The 11,006-nt window shown below is 44.4% G+C and overlaps 1 protein-coding gene and 1 long non-coding RNA gene across 25 annotated transcripts in view; one reads left to right on the top strand and one right to left on the bottom strand.

Moving 5' to 3' along the window:
- LOC124108918 (uncharacterized) overlaps positions 1 to 1,903 on the bottom strand; it is a 30,845-nt gene extending 28,942 nt beyond the window's left edge. For 5 of the 10 annotated variants that reach the window (XR_009228883.1, XR_009228885.1, XR_009228891.1 and 2 more), the window contains exons 1-2: positions 1,302 to 1,710; positions 1,052 to 1,217 (exon numbers count right to left, since the gene is read on the bottom strand). This is a non-coding gene — a long non-coding RNA (uncharacterized LOC124108918). The other 5 variants (XR_009228889.1, XR_009228888.1, XR_009228887.1 and 2 more) reach the window with 5 other exon arrangements.
- Positions 1 to 11,006, top strand: part of Dlgap1 (DLG associated protein 1) — a 912,507-nt gene that overhangs the window by 825,541 nt on the left and 75,960 nt on the right. The gene's annotated exons all lie outside the window — the stretch shown is intronic.

Here is an 11,006-nt window from a genome sequence, read left to right as displayed (position 1 = left end):
ATTTCAACATGAAGGCTACGATTGACTTTAGCATTGGCCAAATGATTCTTAATCAGAACCCTAGGTTTTTAATCTCCAGTATTAAATGATCGAGGCAAATACTAGCCAAATATCTACTTTCAAGATGATCCTTTGAAACTGATTTCAGGCAACCGCTGGTTTTACATATGGAAACCTTCAGTTTCTAGTATTACTCAACTTACTGTCAAACTTCATTAAAAGTACATATTACAAGCTTAAGACCTGAACCTCTGGCCCTGAACCTTCTGAAATGACCTTCATCCAAACATCATTTAGCACCCTCTAATCTAGTTAATTAACGGAACTTCCTGAAGAGAACAGTCACTTTGATCTGAACCTCATTTTTCCTTTCCAGTTATTTTGAAGCAGAAGGAAGACAGGCCTTCTTTTCTGGGCTAGCTGGAGCTACCAGAAGCTCCTTCAGAGACCACAGGGTGGAAACAGACCTGGGAGGAAGAAAGCAGGTTCAAAACACTGCCCTGAGCATTTTCGTGGGTGTTTGCCCCACACAGAGATAAAAGAGTGAAGGTGTGGCTGCGAGGCATGCTCTCCGGGAAGCTGGGCCTGCAGGCTGGAAATCTTAAGCAATCTTTGCAAACAGGCTCACTGGAAGACAGCAAGGCAGTTAGAAATGCTTCAAGCCTGAGAGAGAGGTGTCTGCATATACAGTACAAATTCAGATAAAAATGGAAAATGTCAGTCACTGGCAGCAGGAATCCCCAGTCTTTGCATTCATTGCCATCTGCCCATCTGACTGGGATGTGAAGAGATTGGGTGAACATTGCTAGAGCAGTTCTTGCTTTTTAACTTATTACTTTAAAAAATATTAATATAGCTACTGCTAAAAAAAAAAAAAATCCTTAGCCGCAACCTAGATTTTACCCGAAAGCCGGAGAAGGTTTTTTTTTTTTTTTTTTTTTTTTTTTTTAAGGTGCTAGTATATAAAGCAAGACTTCTGAGTCTTGACTTCCACTCTGGTTTTTGGAAGACAAGTCCAGCCAAGGTCCCCTTCCGCAGCAGCGCCACTTACCTTGCTGCCGAGCGGCCATTGAGTATGTACGTGTTGTTCCAGGTTTGGCCACAAGGGGACTGTCGAGAGTAGGGTTGCCCGCAGCAATACTTTGTTTTCTCAGACTTTGGAGTGGGAGGGATGGGGGTTGGGTGTGGGGCCGGTGTTGGGGGGGAGAAGCAGCTGGCTTGGGAGAAAAAGAAAAAAAAATCCATTTGTTCCCTGAAATGATGCCACTTGCCATTTTATAAGTCAAAGGTTGCCACGTTACCTGTTGCCAGGTTCCTGAGAACGCTCAGGGAAAATGTGGGAGACCAGGGCACAGCACCAAGTCCTTCAGCCTGGTAGATTTCAAGCTTTTTTGACTGGGACTGGCGCTGACATTTGGAGAGCAGCTGCTGTGGATGGCCGGAGCATTGTTTGGTTGTAGTTCTAACAGAGGAGTGGCTGCGTCTTACATCATTTCCAGGCATTAAGTGCCTGGGGCTTTTTTTTTTTTTTTTTTTTTAATGACTCTAACTTTCTGATCCCTCCCTCCCTGGATCTTTGTACAGTACACACACTGTGCAAAACAGCCTCACCTCGGGAAGCCCATGTTTTGTAGTAACTTGTTAAAACAATTTGGATGCCTCTTAAAAAAAAAGGAAAGAAAGAAAAGAAAAAGAAAGAAAAGAAAATGTGACTCTGAAACAAACCTTTCCATTCTTCCTTCTGAGAACAATGTTGGGTCTGATTAGCAGCCGCAGCCCTGTTCTCCCCAGAAGAGGCAGCTACTATCAGCTGAATAGATCTCCAAGCCAGACACGCCGAGGCTTGGAGCATTTGTCTGGCATTAGGAAGTGTCTGGAATACTAGTAACTACCAACTGGCAAGGCGGAGGACTGCAAGAGTTATTGCCCTCCCCCTCCCCCTCCCCCTCCCCCTCCTGCTGTTCCCTCCCTTCCCCCTAGGCTCCGACACAAGCGTGCTCTTTTCTGCTTTGACTAAGAAAAGTTGCACTCGTCATCTCTGTGGTTTCCGTGGAGGATGGCGTTAGTGGAAATCATTCTCTCAGCCACCTCCCTGGAGCCGAAGTTAATGGGAGAGGAGACGACTATGGGATGCGCCATGCCTCACGGAGGTGGGCTGGGAACCCAGGGTTTACTTGTCACCCGCCCAGGGAACCTCACATCCTGCCTTCCTTCTCACCACTGACACCTCACTTTGGGTGGCCTGGAAATGGGAAGCTGTAAATATTTTGCAACAAGGTAGTGATTTTTTTTTCCCCATGTATTTTGTTGTGCAGATTTTTTTCTCTTTTTGTAATATTTTGCTTTATTGATTGATGGATTGATTGGTGCTGGGGATTGAACCCAGGGCCTTGTGCCTGCAAGGCAAGCACTCAACCAATGAGCTATATCCCCCGCATTTTTAATTCTTTAAAAATTTTTATTTATTTACTTTTGCAGTGCTGAGGATCCAACCCAGAGCCTTGCCCATACTAGACAAGTGCTGCACCGTTGAGCTGCATTTTTTTTTTTCCTTCTGATTTTTGCTATGGTCCTCCTGCTCATCTCAAACTGCTGGGCACGGTGGGTGGTGCAGGCCTGTAATCCCAGCAATTTGGGAGGTTGAGACCAGATTGCTAGGTGAGTTCAAAGCCAGCCTCAGCAAAACCAAGGCTCTAAGCAACTCAGTGAGAGCCAGTCTCTAAATGAAACACAAAATAGGGCTGGGGATGTAGCTTAGTGGCCATTGAGTTCAATCCCTGGTACATCACCCCCCCAAAAAACAAACAAACAAAAATTCCAGGGCTCAGGGAATCCTCCCAGTAGCTGTGACTAACCTACCTACCTACCTTCCTTTCTCTCTCTCTCTCTCTCTCTCTCTCTCCCTTTTTTTTGGTGGTAGGGATTGAACCTAGGGGCACTTTACCACTGAGCCACATCCTCAGCCCTTTTTATGTTTGATTTTGAGACGGGGTCCTGATGAGTTGCTTAAGGTCTTGCTAAATTGCTGAGGCTGGCCTCAAACTTGTGACCCTCCTGCCTCAGCCTCCAGAGTATCATTCACTAAATTTCTGATGAGTTCCTGCAGGGTGCAGTGGGCTTGTTGGTTTTTACTTTGATGGATGTGTGTTGGGGGACATGAATACCAGTGGTTTGGGTTAATGAAGAAATGGAATGTGCAGCTCTAACTTCACCACTTGGTAGATATGTGACATAGGGACATCCATTTCTTGCTCTTATTCCTGAAAGCTCGGTGCTGGTCCCAAGGCCAATCCAATGAGGAGGATGTAGTTTTGAGAAAAAGGAAAAAAGAAGTTTTATTGCTTTGCTAGCAAAGGAGAAACACAGGGGACTGCTGTCCCCGAGGCTGTGATTCTCACTGTCAAGGGGTGATTCAAAGGCTGCATTCCAGGTGTGTCCTGTGAGGGGTCATAATTCACTTGTAGACTTTAGAGATAGCCCCTTCTTAGGTCCTCTCCTACCATCCTGAAGTCGATTGCTTTACTCCTGTGGTGTGTTTGCTCAAGGACAGATAACTTGGCCTAGGATGGGAAGAAGGTTTATCTTGTTCCCCCCACCTTATAGGCTGGGAGGGGGGAGAGGGCGAAGAGAAGGGAAACAAACCAAAACAATGTCCATTTTAAAATAAGTCACGAGGGTTATATTCAAAGCATGAAGTGGAACCCTCTAAGCCTTAACATTTCCATCGATTGAATAGAGACAGTGGGATCCTCGTGTCAGTTAAGGCCATGTGGGTTAAGTTCTTAGCACAGTGTCTGGATCTCTAATGATTAGGAAGATCTAATCTTGGCATGGCGAGGAGGGTCTGGGCTAATTCTGCAATCTCAGCCTCTCTCTTGTCACCTGAGCTTGTGCCTTTTCCCAGTGAAGGACCTGAGCCAGACCACTGGTTTGTCTGGCACTTGACAGGGAGTCCAGTCTGCCAAGGCACAGTGCCATGAACAGCAGGACTCTAAGATTCACAGTGAAGTGCAAGACTTCTGGGCCGGCCTGACCGGAAACAGCAGCAGCAAACTTTTCTGTTAGCAGTTGCATTCTCCCCAGGTTCAAAATACTTCCCCGGGATGCCAGAACATTTGTCATGACAACCGAAGAGCCTGGTTGCGACTTCTTCCCCTAGCCTCTTTTTTGGGATTCTTTCTTCAACTCTTAGGCATCACCCTCAGTGAGACCCTGCGTTTCAGATTCTCTTCCAGATTCCATTCATATTTATGAAGCCATAGGGCCTTCAGTTTAAAAGAAATCTTGTCACCAAATTCAACCGTCTGTCAGTTGTTGGTACAATTTCTATAACCTCTCAGACAAAAAAAAAGAGCTGATCTATGCTTGTATATCTCCAGGGACTGAGAGCTCACTACTGGGTGAGGTCCTCATATTCCATGTTTGGATAGCTGATGACTATCTTTGTCTTCTTCTTCTTTTTTTTTTTTTTTTTCCTTTTTGGTGCTAGAGATTGAACCCAAGGATGCTTTCCCACTGAGCCACATCCTCCAGCCCTTTTTATTTTTTATTTTGAAACAGAGTTTTGCTAAGTTGCTGAGAGTCTCACTACCTTGTTAAGTCTGGCTTCAAACTTGCAATCCTCCGGCCTCAGACTCCTGAGTTTCTGGGATTTCAGGCCTGGGCCACCAAGCCTGGTTTAGAGGATTTTTCTTTATGACTCTCTGACCTCTTATCTTTGTGGTTTTCGTTGGGGACTTAACACAGAAGTCCATGCTGTACTTTAGGCAGCCACCCTCCAAATCAGTGAATTCCTGTCTTCCTTCTTTTCCAAATGAAGTATGCCCTTTCCTTAAACCCATACATTTCTTCTTAAAGCAAGGTGCCCACAGCTGGGGATGGAGCTCAGTGGTAGAGCAATTGCCTAGCATGTGTGAGGTCCGGGGTTTCATCTCTAGCACCATATGAGAGTGGAGAGAGGTAAGGGGGAGCCAAGGAGCACAGAATAAAACACAACCCAAAGATCCTCCTATGATTCTGGATACCACACTTCCATTCTTAATGCCTTTTCAGAAATAAGTACCTTCCCTGACATTCAAACCTCAAGTCCAGTCCCCATTCTGTGTTACTGCAGTCATCTCTTTATATCCCTAATTTTGATGCTTCACATTTCATTTTCCTTTTGACCTCTTCTCTTTTCTTTTTCTTTTGGTACCAGGGATTGAACCCAGGGGTGCTTAACCACTGAGCCACACGCTTAGCCCTTTTTATGTTTGATTTTGAGACAGGGTCTCACTAAGTTGCTTAGGGCCTCACTAAGTTGCTGAGGCTGGTTTTGAATTTGCGATCCTCCTGCCTCAGCCTCCAGAGCCTCTGAGATGACAAGTGTGCACCACTGCACCCAGCATCATATTGCCTTCTAAAGCACCCTGTAGGCTCAGTTTACCTCTCTGACATGTTCTTCATCCTACTTGCACAGCCTCTGTCTGCACTGTTCTCTGAATTTGCAAATGTCTGTGTAGGTCCTTCCAAGCTCTCTGTGGTGCGGGACCAGTTTTCTGTTTGATCTTCCATCTGTTGTAGATCAACACTCGGATAAAATTAATAAAGATGAATTACCAGAAAAAGGAAGTTTAAAAAACAAAGACACACTAAAACCTAACCCACTGTTTTCTTTGTATTTCATTCAACAGACAAAAGACTATAAAATTGCTAGAAAGTTTCTAAAAGCTTTCAGTATTCAGGGCACGGTACATGCACACCAGGTACAGTGGTTTGTGAACCAGCCCCATGCGGCCAGCAGCACTTTGAATATCTCTCTGCTCTGTACACAGAAATGCTTCAACTTGCTGATTTACAGCATCTGTCAGTTTTTATGGTGTAAATACCCACACCATAGTCAATTTCAAGTTGAACACAGAGCTGGGAAGAGATGTACACAATCAACTTTAGCAAGTGATAAGAGTGAGTTCCGACACCCCCCTATCAATGCCATTTGGTCTTTAAAATCTTTGTAATAAAAACTTTCCTTTTGAGCATTTATTATGCAACTACTGTTTATCTAGACCAAGTCAAGAGTCCATCATGTTGCCCTGAACAGAAACTAGACAATGGGTTGAGGCAGCCCTTCCCTTTGGTGGTCTTCAGCACCCTCAGAGGAGATCATCTGGTGCAAGTCATACCTAATCCAAAGGTGGCCCAGTGCCGTGCAGAAGCTGCCACTTCTCAAAGGTGATCAGATCACAGCTTGCTTCATAACTCAGGATAACACGTCATCAGAAAGAAATTGTTTGACTACAACTGTATCTAAAATTATTATTAATTTTAGATTTTTAACAATTTCTTTTTTTTTAATTAGTTGTTTATGGGCCTTTATTTATTGATATGTGGTGCTGAGAATAGAACCTAGTGCCTCACACATGCTAGGCAAGCGCTCTGCCACTGAGCCCCAGACCAGCCCTGACAGTTTCTTTTTGTATCTGTAGTTTCTCAAGGACTTTCTCTCTCTCTCTCTCTCTCTCTCTCTCTCTCTCTCTCTCTCTCTCTCTCTCTCTCTTTTTTTGTTGCGGTACTGGGGATAGAACCCAGCAGCGCCATACCACTGAGCTACAGCCTTAGCCCTCTTAAAAGCACTCCTTAGCCCCTGAATGAATTTCTGAAATCCAGTAACCAAGGACTGCTAAACCGTTTCTCAATATAGCTAATTTATGTATATGATCCATTAGCTTAGCCAGTAGGAATTTATTAAGAAGTCAATACAGCTGGGCGTGGTAGCACATGCCTGTAATCCCAGTGGATCAGGAGGCTGAGGCAGGATGACTGGGAGTTCAAAGACAGCCTCAGCAATTTAGTGAGGCCCGAAGCAACTTAGCGAGAGTCTCTAAATAAAATACAAAAATGGGCTGGGGATGTGGCCCAGTGGTTAAACGCCCCTGCATTCAATCCCTGGTACCAAAAGGAAAAGTCAATACAAAAAACGGGTTGGATTCCACATCTGTTTTGTGACTTCCTGATATTTGTATGCTCTTGATCACAAAAGATACCCAGGGATAAGACAGTGTAGATATTTTGCCAAAAAACCTTCACCACTGCAGAACAAAATAATTCCTGGTTCAGCCAAAGGACTGTGGCTTGCAACACTAGCACTAACTTTCAATGCAAATATAGACAAGGCGGAACAGTTAGCTAGAAGCAGACATGATAGGAAGCTGTTCTCATTTGTTTTCTCTGTATCTCTGTAACCTTTTTATTTAATTTTAACTTAACATAGTGTTACAACTTCTGAAATCAGATGTTAATACCAGCTTCTGCTTGTGCTGTCCTCTGCAGTGTGAACTGAATGAAAATAATGTCATTGGAATCTGCAGCTTTGTATCTAGGGACTCATCTTACAAATGCATAGAAGTTCAGTTGCTGGTGGCACAAGCCTGTGTCATCCTAGCAACTCAGGAGGCTGAGGCAGGAGGATTGCAAGTTCCTCTGCAATTTAGCAAGACCCTGTCTCAAATTTAAAAAAGGGCTGGGGATGTAGCTCAGTGGTAAAGTGCCCCTGGGTTCAATCCCAGCACAGAAGGAAGGAAGGAAGGGAGGAAGGGAGGGAGGGGGGGAGGGAGAGAGGCAGGGAGGGAAGGGTAGGAGGGAGGGAGGGACCAATAGGAGTTCTTTCAGCCAGGACCCAGAGGAGGAAGAGAAGTCATCTTATTTGAAGTGAACAAATAAACATATCAGGTTAAAGAAAAGCAATAAGCATGATTAAAATACATCATTTCTTTTTCAAGTTCCACTTGATTTAAGGGAGCATTTGTGTTTTTAAGTCGTTCTTTTTAAGAATGTTCCTCTTAACAAATGAGGTGTTTCACTTACCGTGTAGAAACCACTCAGTTTCCCTTTCTGTTTAGACCAGACAAGATTTATTAGCTTGTCTTTCCCCTCCGTGGGCCTCTCTCTGCCTGCTGGTACTCAGACCTTCTTGGTGGGTTCTCAATCACCCCTGGTGATGAATCCCTGAGAGTCATATTTTTAGAAAGGACACCCTTAGAAGAAAGAGCTCAGGGCTTAGCCTACAAACCTAGGAAAGAGTGATCCTGGGGAAAATGGAGAAATTTAGTTGAGTGAGTTTCTGAAGCACCCTTGGAGTGCCAAAGAATTAGGAAGTGATCTGGCACCTGTAATCCCAGAGGATCAGGAGGCTGAGGCAGGAGGATCACAAGTTCAAGGCCAACCTCAGCAATTTAATGAGGCTCTAAGCAACTCAGTGAGACCCTGTCTCAATAAATAAATAATAAATAGGCTCAGAATGTGGCTCTGTGGTTAAACACCCCTGGATTCAATCCCTAGTGCTAAAAATGAATGAATGAATGAATGAATGAATGAATAAAGAAGGAAAAAAAAGTAAAAAGATCCAAATTCCTTTTAAATTCCTGTTGCTGAGGCTGGCTTTGAACTTGCAATCCTCCTGCCTCAGCCTCCCGAACCGGTGGGATGACAGGCATGCACCACCATGTCCGGTTCCTGGCAAGAGCTTTTCTGTATGTCAGAGGAAACAAAATAGTATTATAATGGGCTGCATTGTTCAATTTTGATTATCCACACTGAAAGAGGAAACTGGTGAGAGCTACCGATAAGCAGTAAATAAATAATCAAAAAGATCAGACATTAGATGTTGGAATGTGTTATTTAGCTTCCTTGCAACAGGAGTGGGCCAAATGACCCGAGACTCCATTTTGAACTAGGTCATGGTTTCGCATTGTAAAGATGTGTCTCCAAAGAAGTGACGCAAGGATGTATTTTCATTAGATTCAAAGAGAGAGAGAGATTCTATTCTAACTCTGACTCCCTCCCGCCTGTCACCTGCTCTGGGTCTTCCGATGTATACCTGAGACTGAGCAGACTGACCACCCTTCAAACTGTCCTGGGAAACTGAGGTAGCTCCCTGATGGGTTAAGTGCCTGAAATGCAATGGAGTGGGGCAGCAGATAAACATCATTCTTGTGGGTGTGACTTGGCCAGAGGCTTAACTGAGGGCTAAGGGGACGAACCTGGGGCTGGGCTGGCTCTCTGCTGCTGGCCCTCCAGGGACACGCCGATCTTCCACTAGTGGCATCCCTTCTCAGGAACCTTGGCAAAAAATGAGGAAGCTGGATGGTTATTGCTTACTGTGTTCAAATGGTAAAGGTATATGTTTCAGGCAGTAAATGTAAATGGAAGTTTTTCTTGGAGTGAGATTCTGCCAATCATCCATCTAGGTAACTGAGAGGTGACCCTATATATATATATATATATACCCCTACCTTCCAGAGAGCATATATGACATTGTAATGTGGCATTATGTGGCATTTGCATGATTTATTATTTCAATTCTCAGGCACTCTCTGGGAAGTAGCCCAGTATAACTTCTGCTTTCTCTCTCTCTCTTTTTTTTTTTTTTTTAAGAGAGAGAGAGAGAATTTTTTTTAATATTTATTTTTTAGTTTCCGGCAGACACAACATCTTTGTTTGTATGTGGTGCTGAGGATCGAACCCGGGCCGCACGCATGCCAGGCGAGCGCGCTACCGCTTGAGCCACATCCCCAGCCCTCTGCTTTCTCTCTTTTGGTTAAGAAAATTATTCCCAAATATTCTCCAGGGCAGTGGAGAGCAGGATAGCATGATAGGATCTTTCTGTTCATTGCAGGATATTTTGAGTAGCCTGAGGAAATATTGGATTTGATTCAGTGAGATGGCCCAAGTGGCAGCTAGAACCCTAGGCAACAAGTCTGGACAGGGTAGCTAGGTCTAGCTGACTCAAGGAAATGACAGGAACTTCATCTCTGAGTGGAAAAGCATGGAAGGGACCAGGTACAATGGTGCATACCTGTAATCCCTACCACTCTGGAGGCTGAGGCAGGAGGATCCCAAGTTTAAGGCCAGCCTCAGAAACTTAGCAAAACCCTGTTTTCAGAATAAAAAAAAAAAAATTAAAAAGGGCTAGGGATGCCGCTCAGTGGTAGACAGCCCCGTCTATTTTGTTCAGTCCCAAGTACTGGGGAAAAAAAAAAAACATGAAAAGGGTGGGTGAGAAATAGTTGCAATTGTTTTATGAGGTATTTTGTTTCAGGGCTCAACCCCAGGGCTTCCCACATGCTAGGCAAGGGCTCTGCCACTGAGCCACACCCCCAGCTCTCAAATTGGTTTTTAGGAGAACTACACAAAAGTCTCCAGGAAACTGCTTAAGGAATCGTTTCATACTGATAGGCATTCCCTCTTGGAGACTTAAGAGTTTTTTGTTTTGTTTTAATTAAGATTTTTTTTTCTTTTATATTGAGGATTTAGCTCAGGGACACTTTACCACTGAGCTACATCCCCAGCCCATTTTTAAAGTGTTACTTTGGGACAGGGTCTTGTGAGTTGCCCAGTCTCTCAAACTTGTGATCCTCCTGCCTCAGCCTCTCGAGTCGTTGAGGTTACAGGTGTGTACCACCATGACCAGCTTAATGATTCTTTTTAAAAAGTTTTCTGTAGTTTTCTAAATCATGTTCTACAAATGGAAACCTGAAAGCTAACTATTCAGTAGTATTCAATATTACAATCAGACAGTGATGCTTCAGTGGGAGCCTAGGGAGGACCTTAGAGGAGGTACATGGATCCAGGACCTTGACTGGATGGAGTGAGTGGCCCTACAGGAAGGCCTCTTGGGGTTGAGGTTCAGAAAAACCAAACACATCCTCAAAGAGTGATTTACAAACTAGCGTGTCAATGTATTTTTACCACAGGAGACTTCTGTACAGCACATTACCTCTTAGAAGTTGTGCTCAGAAAATCAAAAATGTAAAGCAAAAGTTTGTGTAATGAGCGCCTATCCAGATAAAGGAAGAGAGGAAGGGAAAGAGGGAGGGAGGGAGGGAGGAACAGGGACTAGAGGAAGGGGCCGGAAGGAAGCACCTTGCAGGAAGCCAAGATGGCTGCCAGGCCTCCCCCAGGGGCACCTCCTATTGTCACTAGGACACACAGGCTCATGGCCTTTCCCTTTCCTTTCTTCTCCTTTCAGC

Source organism: Marmota monax, unplaced genomic scaffold (genome assembly GCF_021218885.2).
Source record: "Marmota monax isolate L192 unplaced genomic scaffold, Marmota_monax_Labrador192_F-V1.1 WCK01_AAM20220418_F8-fsc00103, whole genome shotgun sequence".
In the NCBI taxonomy this organism is placed as follows: Eukaryota; Metazoa; Chordata; class Mammalia; order Rodentia; family Sciuridae; genus Marmota; species Marmota monax.
The sequence above is the reverse complement of the archived record's forward strand: the minus strand, read 5'-3'. Positions and strand labels throughout refer to the sequence as shown.